Source organism: Cryptomeria japonica, chromosome 3, assembly GCF_030272615.1.
Source record: "Cryptomeria japonica chromosome 3, Sugi_1.0, whole genome shotgun sequence".
NCBI lineage: Eukaryota > Viridiplantae > Streptophyta > Pinopsida > Cupressales > Cupressaceae > Cryptomeria > Cryptomeria japonica.
This window is the reverse complement of record NC_081407.1, coordinates 474,830,206-474,839,623: the sequence shown is the minus strand read 5'-3', so window position 1 is coordinate 474,839,623 and position 9,418 is coordinate 474,830,206.

Genomic DNA, 9,418 nt, shown 5'->3' with positions numbered 1-9,418 from the left:
AAAACATGCAATCAAATTAAAAACAGACAAAGCATGCATGGTGTTCATTAACCTTTAAGAAATGAAATGTCCAACTACTTTAAAAATCACAAGCAAGATGTTTTAATGAGAGCCTTTGACTTCATCCTGCATAAGATTCATTAGTAGTTGCATTTTTAGTCTTTGTCACACATAACGCCAAGATTCTACACAGAGAATTAGCACCAAAGAAAAACCAGAATGCAGAAAACAGAATGAAAACAAACAAATTTGCAAGTAAAAACAATTTTTTTTTTTTTTTTTTTAACACAGGTGCAAAAGTATTAACACAGGCGCAGAATGCGTCAACACATGTGCAAAACCCATCAACACAAGCGTAGAAGTGCCTAGAAAGCTCTGAGTCGCCTTGTTTCTTGAGTTTTTCACCTACAAACAACTCAAAAGCACTCAAAACATGGTTAAGGGGTTATTTCATGTCGGGTTCACCAAAATGTAGATTAGGAAATTGGGAAGCATCAAAACAAATAGCAATTAGGACAATCACAAAACCTAAAACTGCAATGAAAGCAATCCAAATCCAATTAATGAAGACATAAAGACAAGATATTCAAATTGAATGAAATCAAAGCAAACCGACGTAGATATCTCCTTCATGTGGCTCCATTTTTCTTCTTTCACCTTCAAATTTGATGTGGATCACACCTACAAGTGCAAAATGCATGTGGAAAGCAAGTTGTTGAGAGATGAAATTCGTAGCATAAGGTTACTTGAAAATGTGATTGATTCATCTTTTGATTGAAGAAACTCATCCAATTTATAGACAAATTGGAGAGAGGACAAGATTAGCATGAAGAGATTTGAAAGGAAATTCAAATCAAGAATGGCAACATTATGACAAATGACAAGTTGCTATGCAAGGAGTATGACAAATTATGACAAATTATGATAAGTTGCTATGCAAAATGCATGACAAATTATGACAAGATTCAAATAGAAATAGAAATTAGCAAATTAGGAGAAATTAGCAAATTAGAAAATTGAAGAAAAAGATGAAATAGAAATTAGGTGAATTAATTAATAGGTTTTCATCCATTAATTAATTCATAAAAGAGACCTAGGACTAAATAAATAGATTTATTTAACCCACAAAGAAGAAGAAAAAGGATTAAATGAACAAATCATAAAACCCTAGAAATAAGAGGACAAGGAATTAGGTCAAGACAACAAGAAATTAATGTAGGTTCGATCATGATTCTGACTGACAAAGGACCAATGTTGATAAATGATTAAAATTGGTTGACAAAAATCAATGACAAATTGACCAAGATTGACAAGGAGATCAAATTGATAAGTGCCAATTGGCGAGGAAAAATGACTAATCGATCCAAATTGACATGATTGAAAAGGACAAGGATCGATGATGAATCGATCGCAAAATGACGAGATTGACAAGTTGATAAGAGATTGACAAGATCAACCAAAATCATGATTGAAGATTGCTATTGACAAGACCTAATTCAAAAGCGAGAAAAATGAGGAATGCAGAAGAAGGACTCGATGCTCGCAAATGATAAAGAGCAAGTGCGCAACATAGAAGAAATGTTAATGCGATGCAAGAACCCTAAAATAAGGCAATGCGCAAATGTTAAAGTATGTCTCCACAAGCGTTGACCATTTTTAGATGTCTACAGAACCCTTGAAACTTCGACCAACATTCGAACCCTAAAAGTTATCACCCAAACCAAAGCCATCGGACATACACACTAACCTCTCACCGAAATGTCTAGTTTGACCAAAATGGTACACCTGTTGTATTGAAGAAACCTATCGATGTTTCATCGATAAGATGATTTATCGAATAGACTTGGGCCTTGATGAACTTCAAAAGGGACTTATCAAAAGCATTATTTTTCATCGACAGAAGGTATATCGAAGAAACCAAAGGAGGTTTTATCAATGAAGCAAGGCTGTCGAAGAAACTATGGTATTGGTAGGACATGTAAAGAATTCACCGAAGAAGATATTTCTACCAAAATGATGAGATCAAAGAAATTGGGGAAGGTTTCATCGATAGGACTTTTTGAGAAAAGAAGGATGTCAAAGAGATACTAAAGTTATTGACCGACGGTGACAGTTTCATCGAAAGACAAAAGGTTGATAAAACATAAGAGATTTTCATCGATAACATGCCATCGGTAAAAATAAAAGGTTGAAGGAAGATATTCTTCTTTTACCGACATAAGGAATTTCATCAATGCCAAAGTAAAAGCCAGATAATGAGAAACCATTATCAATAAACTTAAAGATTGATAAGACGGTTGTGAAACATAGCGACAAAAGGATTCCTATCGAAAACAGGGTTTCGATGAACCAATGGAGGATTACATCGACACGAACATGTAAGGTAAAGATTTCAATGAAAAATGAGGAGATCAATGAAACCACAAGGATCATTGATGATAATGATGGTTTCATCGAAACAAAGGTAATATTGATGAAAAATGATATTTTGAAGGAAGATAAAGTGATGCCACCAAAGTGAATGATTCCATCAAAACAACATTGCAGCTATAAAATTAATGAGCGTTGATACAAAATATGAAGTACTGCTAGATAAATGATTACTTTCTGCCGTGAAGATCAATACAAATCTTAATGAAGTCACCTCATCATAAATTCAAATGAATGCCTCTGTGACCGTTATGCCACCCATAATGTTAACTGATAAGATCACCATGAATGCTCAATAAATTGACAAGAAAGGAAACACTTTTGGGCAACGCTTGAAGAATTCACAGTGAGCCTCGAAAAGCCAGACGATTCAAAATCAGATTCACAAGAGGTCTACCCAGAATTCAAGTAAGTTTCTCATTCTCAGAGCTCTATAGTGATAATGGAGGTGTCATCTTCTAAAAAGAGTAGGGTTAGGAAAGCTAAAGAGACCCAGCCTATGGAGGATAAACCTAAAAGGCAGAAAAAGGAAGGGTGCTCACTGGCCCAAGACCTAATTGACCAATGTCCTTCGTCAAGCCTTAGGTCTAAGAAAATTAAAATAGACAAGGAAGGTTTGGAGGATAGGTTGAGGACCTAGGATAGGTTGAATTGTTTATTTTTGGATATATACAAAGGAATGCACCTGAGCCTGTGAATAATTTGTGGAGATTAAATGTGGGGAAACTGGTAGTGGCTAATGTCTTTGTGAATGTTGAACTCATGAAATCCCTAGCCAACAATTATGATCCCAAAACTAGGACCATATATGAATATATGCGGACACCAATATTATCAATTACTAAAGAAATTATCGACGTTGTGTTTGATTTGGATTGGGGATTCGAGGAACAAATTGATACCAAGAATTTGGCACAAGAATATTTCAACATAGAAGACATCTATAAGAGATGGAGACTTCCCATCCATAGGCCTAAAGTTGCAGGGTTGATAGTTCCATTGGGCAAAGAAGACAAAGTTCCTTATGATGTTAATTATTTTCATCCTTACTTCAGATATACATACTATTGCGTTTCTCGGGTTCTGGGAATAGAGGCTCATCGTTTGATGGATATAGTGGCCATGGTTATTTGTGCAGACTTGCAATCTAAGGATCCCAGGTCATTTTATTTTGCTACTTTTCTTGCTGAAGTCATTAATCACGGTTTAGAGAATCTAAAAGAAGATGTGATTAATGTACATTTTAAGTATAATTCTATTCTTATGCATATGTTGTTGTATGTTGGACAAGACAAAGGGTTGTGGCCAGATGAGTTATGCATTAGGGCATATGATAAGGCTGGGATGAGAAAACCTGTGCAACTGTGGATATCTTAATGGGACCAGAGATACACTAATAACCAGTACTGGCATTTTGAGGAGTTTTTTATTAAGACATTGTATAGATTGTTGGGATATCCATGAGACCATGCCTTGTCTCCTGAAATTAAGAGATTTTTGAGACCAAAGGAATATGGTGAAGACACCTCAATTGAGCATAATTGGGGAGACTGGTATTGCTTTCTAGATTACACTCAAATAAGAGTATATGGGTTTGAAGGAAACCCCTATCTATTGTCTGTCACAGTGCCTAATAGAGTGGCATGCCTCGCGATTGTCAAACAATTGTCAATAGCAAGTGCCCAACACTTAACAGATCATGGAAAACAATCCATTGTACCTGGGTTGCTGGTGTTCTCAGATTTTATTGTTAAGATCTCTAAGAGTTATGGATTGCTGCAAAACAAATTAAACTATTATAAAATGGTGGAAGGTGACCCTAGACCAAACTTTGACCTTGAGGGTTACATAAGAGAAACAAAGGCATCACAGAAGTTGTGACCAGGTGATCATGAGCCATTCATGCCAGATGACTTTATAAGAAATTTGGATAGAGAGACAACCATTTCTAAGATGACACAACTTGATAAGGTCTCAAAGGCCTATGCATGGAAACTAAATAGAGGAAAAATTAATGATGATGTCCTACAAGGGATAGATGACCCCTTGGCTAAAGCGAACAAGCTCATGGAGCATGAACTTGAAATCTTAGAAGGTGTCCCTGCATATGTTTTCAGAGATAGAGCATAACACATTAGGGATGCAAAGCCCTTGATTCAAATGTCTCCCCAATCCACCTCTAATTTTATTCCAATTGATTCACCCAGGGAAGATTACCTACCTAGTTTTGAAAGTGATGTGCAATTGAATTTGATAATAGGACAATACAATGTCCAGGAGATTGGAGATATAAGACTATTAGAATATGAGGATTTTATTATTGATAATGATTTTATTTCTTCTAATGAATTCAATACATTTTTGTGCCAACATAAAGGAATACAAATTAGGGATGTTATGAAGGGAAAAATAGAAGAAGAAAAGATCCAGAAATTGCAAAAAGAGGTAGATCTGGCCATGAGGGAGATGACACCTCGAAAGGGGAGACAATTACTCAAGGATTCCGGTGTGTTAATTTATTCTAGATGGGATATGAGATCTGCATTATTATTTGATAGATTTCTTAGAAAATAGGATCCAACTAGGCAAATCATGCTTGATGAAGTTGACAAAATCTTTATGGGTTCGGGGTATGACCCAAATCAAAAGGCTCTCATGTTGTGGGCCTTGTATCCAAAGGAAAAGAAACCTATACTTGTTGGCACAGATCAAGCTTTTTGGCCATTTGATGATCTAGCAAGCTAGAAAGACTGATCCTAGGATCGCAGCCAAATTGAACTTGGATGTAGTGAAGTTGAATCAAGATCAAATAGAGTTCTTGGTCAAAGAAAATAACACTTACAAGGGTTTGTATGAGAAGGCTATTGAAGAAATCTAGAAGTTACAAGAATAATTGCTACATCAGGATCCTGTTATTGAGAATGATGAATTGTATATGATGCTCCAGACTGATCGAAAGGTTATAGATGCTTTAACAGATGTCATTTATTGGAAAACAAAAAGTGAAAAGCTTGCAAAACAAGTAGATAATTCTAATGTGAGAATTAACAAACTTGCTAATGACATTGTTGAACATAGGTTTAAAGCTATGATGGTATACACAAACCAGTATTGGAAGGCCTATACAGGGACTATAAAAGCCTTGGAGGAGCATGAAAAGTTGAAGAAAAGGTTGCAGGATATAATGAACAATCACAAGGCCATGTCACTAGAAGAGAAAGCTCAAGGAGATCTATACTTAGAAGAACATGAAAGATATGCAGATGCACTTAATAAAGATCTCCAAGCATTGGATGAAGATGGCATTACAAAAGTGCCAACAATCTACAAGGAAGGAGAGATGATATCATTAGAACAGTGGCAAAATGAGTTTTCATGTGTTAAGGGAAAAGTTGTTGCTGAAATAAACCAAGATGAAGACATGGCACCATGGATAAATCGAGCAGTGTTTGATTTCTTTTCACTAGAAATAGAGTTGAAGATGAGGATCATTGCCACAAGATGTTACAAGAGTGATAATTACATAAATCACCTTGGAATGCTTAAATTGTTTATCTTTCACTTTGTTAAACAAACACAATCTAGTGTTAGTGTGGAAGAAACATGACTCTTCGTAGGATAGATTTTGCTCATATATATATATGAGTAGTTTTTGTAATAATTGGGGACAAAGAAATATATTATAGACTCTGGTATAATACAGTACTATTTTGGACCTTTAATACAAACAGTTGTTTTCCTTTGCATATGTGTTGTGAGTTATTTCATTTTCTATAGGCAGTTGTTTGTGATATTATCTCTGAGAATATAAGGTTACTTGTATTCTTGCAATGAAGTTTATGTTCTTATGTTATAAATCTGAATGAAAAGATCTACTAGTGAATTGTCATTGTTCCTTGTAGCTCTTTCTTGAATGGTCCCTTAAGGTTAGGGTTAAATTCATTCAGCCTGTCTATAACATAAACATTTGATAGATCTCTTTTAAGAAATAGTAATTGACATATTTACCAAAGGGGAAAGTTTAAGAATTATCTCATAAATCATACATTAAGTCCTAGAAGAATATAAGACTCTATAGCCCAAATAACATGGAAGAAACTGGTCATTTACAAATCACAATCTTTACCATATTAATTTCCTTTACATTAAAGAAATAAGACTAGTTGAGTACGACACATAAAACCAATTAGCAATAGTGTACATACATATAAATTTCAAGTACAAAGATCGAATAGCTTTCACAACAACAATCTTGAACTCATCTAAAAGCCACCTATCCTATGAACCTATGCTATTCCGAGATAGGGAAAAATTTAGATCAAGATACTCAATCTGCTATAAAAAGCATTAGTCATCGAAAGCCACTAGTGAATAGGTATACCCGCCTAGGTCTTGCAGAGCCTAAAGTGAGGGAGTTAGTAACCAAATAGGTTCACTCTATAAGTTGGCCAAGTCAAATTGGAGGATTTGATCATAGGAGTTGGCATTTCCTTAGAACCTATCCAATCTATTGATTTGAGATCCAACACAAGGCACCCCCTTGATTTTGACACCATATGATGATTTACCATCAGTAACATTGAAGAATTTACCTTATTTCACTGGTGAAGACCAGATAACGGTAGTAGATCACATAAAATATATTGCATCACTATGTGCAGTTCATAATATCACATAGGAGAATGTCGCTATCAGATTACTTGCCATGGCATTCAAGGGAAAGGCACTATAATGGTTCAGACAACTACCTGTAGCTTCTATCAGAACCTAGGATCAATTAGGAGCTACTTTGAATGAACACTTTGAGGATAGATCAAACATTTTGTTATTGATAGAACAACTATCTACAATAAAGAGATAATGACATGAGCTCATGTCTGATTTCAATGATCGTTTCCAAAGGACATGGAGTAGGATTCTAAGATTGGTAAGACCCACTAATGACCATGCTTTCTTATATTATTTGAGATCTCTTAATAGCGATTATTTGTAATGATCCAGACTATGTGAGGTTTTACCTTTCCAGATGCTCTTAATGTCGCTATTAGAGCAGAGAATAGTTTAATTTTGGTTGGAAAGTTAGCTCCTTGAGCTCTTATGCCAATTCTTCTAGAAACACAACCAAATATTCTATTACCAGCCCTAATTACATTTGTTATTCCAGCCCTAGGGTCTTGAGCAGCACCTCAAAGTCTTGATGTATCAACCCCATCCCAGGAAATCCAAGAGTTAAAATATATGTTACAAACTTATAGAGGGAAGTCAACCCTTTGCCAACTTGAGATTCATAATCATTTCACTTACCCCAAAGAAATCCAAGGTCAAAGCCATCAGGGGCATCACAATTACACAGTTTCTAAATATTTAGTGCAGGAAACATATGAGAAAAAAGGTCCGCAAGTTCAGGAAAATATTCCTATTTGTGTATACATGAACTAGCAATAAGATGATGAAGATCTACCACAAGAAGAAAATATCATAATTTTTGGACAATAGGCTGGTAGTGTCAAAGAGGAGTTGGCTTATCAGATTCATCTTTGCGAGTACCAGATGGATAACCAAAAAAGGCAATATGAAGAACAACTTGCAAAGGTGATGGCAACAAAGAATGAGCGAATCAAGGCTTTATCGGTTTAATATTAGAAAGATCAAATTCTTTCAATGCCTAGTTTATCCCATGCATCTCCAGTCACGGTATCTTCGCCTATGACAGAAGAGGTAACTCATACAGATAATGTTCAATATGATAAGGCAGACCTATTGTTTGAGGTAGAAATGGTTACAAATCTAGAACAACAAACCAAAGAGCAAGGAATGATTCATGTTGATTTATTTGTTGATCTTCCCTTATTTGTTGATGATGATCGACATATGTGTGAGCTAACCTTTATAGAAGAAGGTAAGAATGAAAAAATTAATCAAGAATAAATAGGTTTATTCTCAGTTTGTTTCAATAAGTGTATTTGTTGCACATCTTTCAGTTATGTTTTAGGCTAGTTTCTTTCAATAAGCAATTGTTGCACAACTTGCAGACTCATTTGTGGAGCCATGTTTTGTTTTTGTTTCATTTTTGCTACTATTTTTTTTCGAACAACTGAGTTACAAGTGGTTTCAAGTGTAAGAGAAGGCATGACTTTGTGCCCAATGGATACAACAAAGCCTACCGGATACTATTTGTTTAGAAGGAAAACACCCCTGAGAGGTCAACAAAAATGTTACCAAATTTTTGCTACAACTAAATCTAGTGGTATAATGAGGCCTTGCACATCAAATGAAGGAAAGGTACACAAAAAAAATTATTTATACTTCATCATTTATCAGATTTGAATATACAAATAAAGAATTATTTTCAAAATGCAATGCATTTCAATAATGTACTTTTAAAACTGCATATGAAAGAATCTTTTTCATTTACATAAATGTGTAAGGACCCACACAAGCCATGGGTATGAATGAGAAGTACAATAAGTAGAATTATAGGCATATGTATAAAGAAAAGAGAGAGAAAAAGGGATCCGTCATTGCCTTTCAATGATGAACCGTTGATGTGATCAAGTTGCATCTTGTGTCTTCATACTCCTAGCGCTCCTATAGTTCTTGCACAAGGTGAAGGACATGTATTAGAGCTTGGGATCTCATATTCTCTAGCAAATCTACTCATACACATGTATATCAGACTACAAATGGAAAGAATCAAAACAAAACAACAAGAGAATTAGAGATCAAAGTGACAAGTCATCAAAAGCTTCCATTTCATTTCAGGTATAAGACAAGTTTCCATTTCATAAGTATCAAGTATGTGGGTTAAAATAGGCTCCCACGAGGGTTGAGATTAGCATACTGATCATCACTCATAGGGTGACACTAGTCAGTTGTTAACTATAGCATGCAACTGTATCCACAGTCCCATATACTGTCATCCAATGACAATATGAATTGCCATCCAATGGCAATACATGCAACAACGAATAAAATTACACTCAACAGT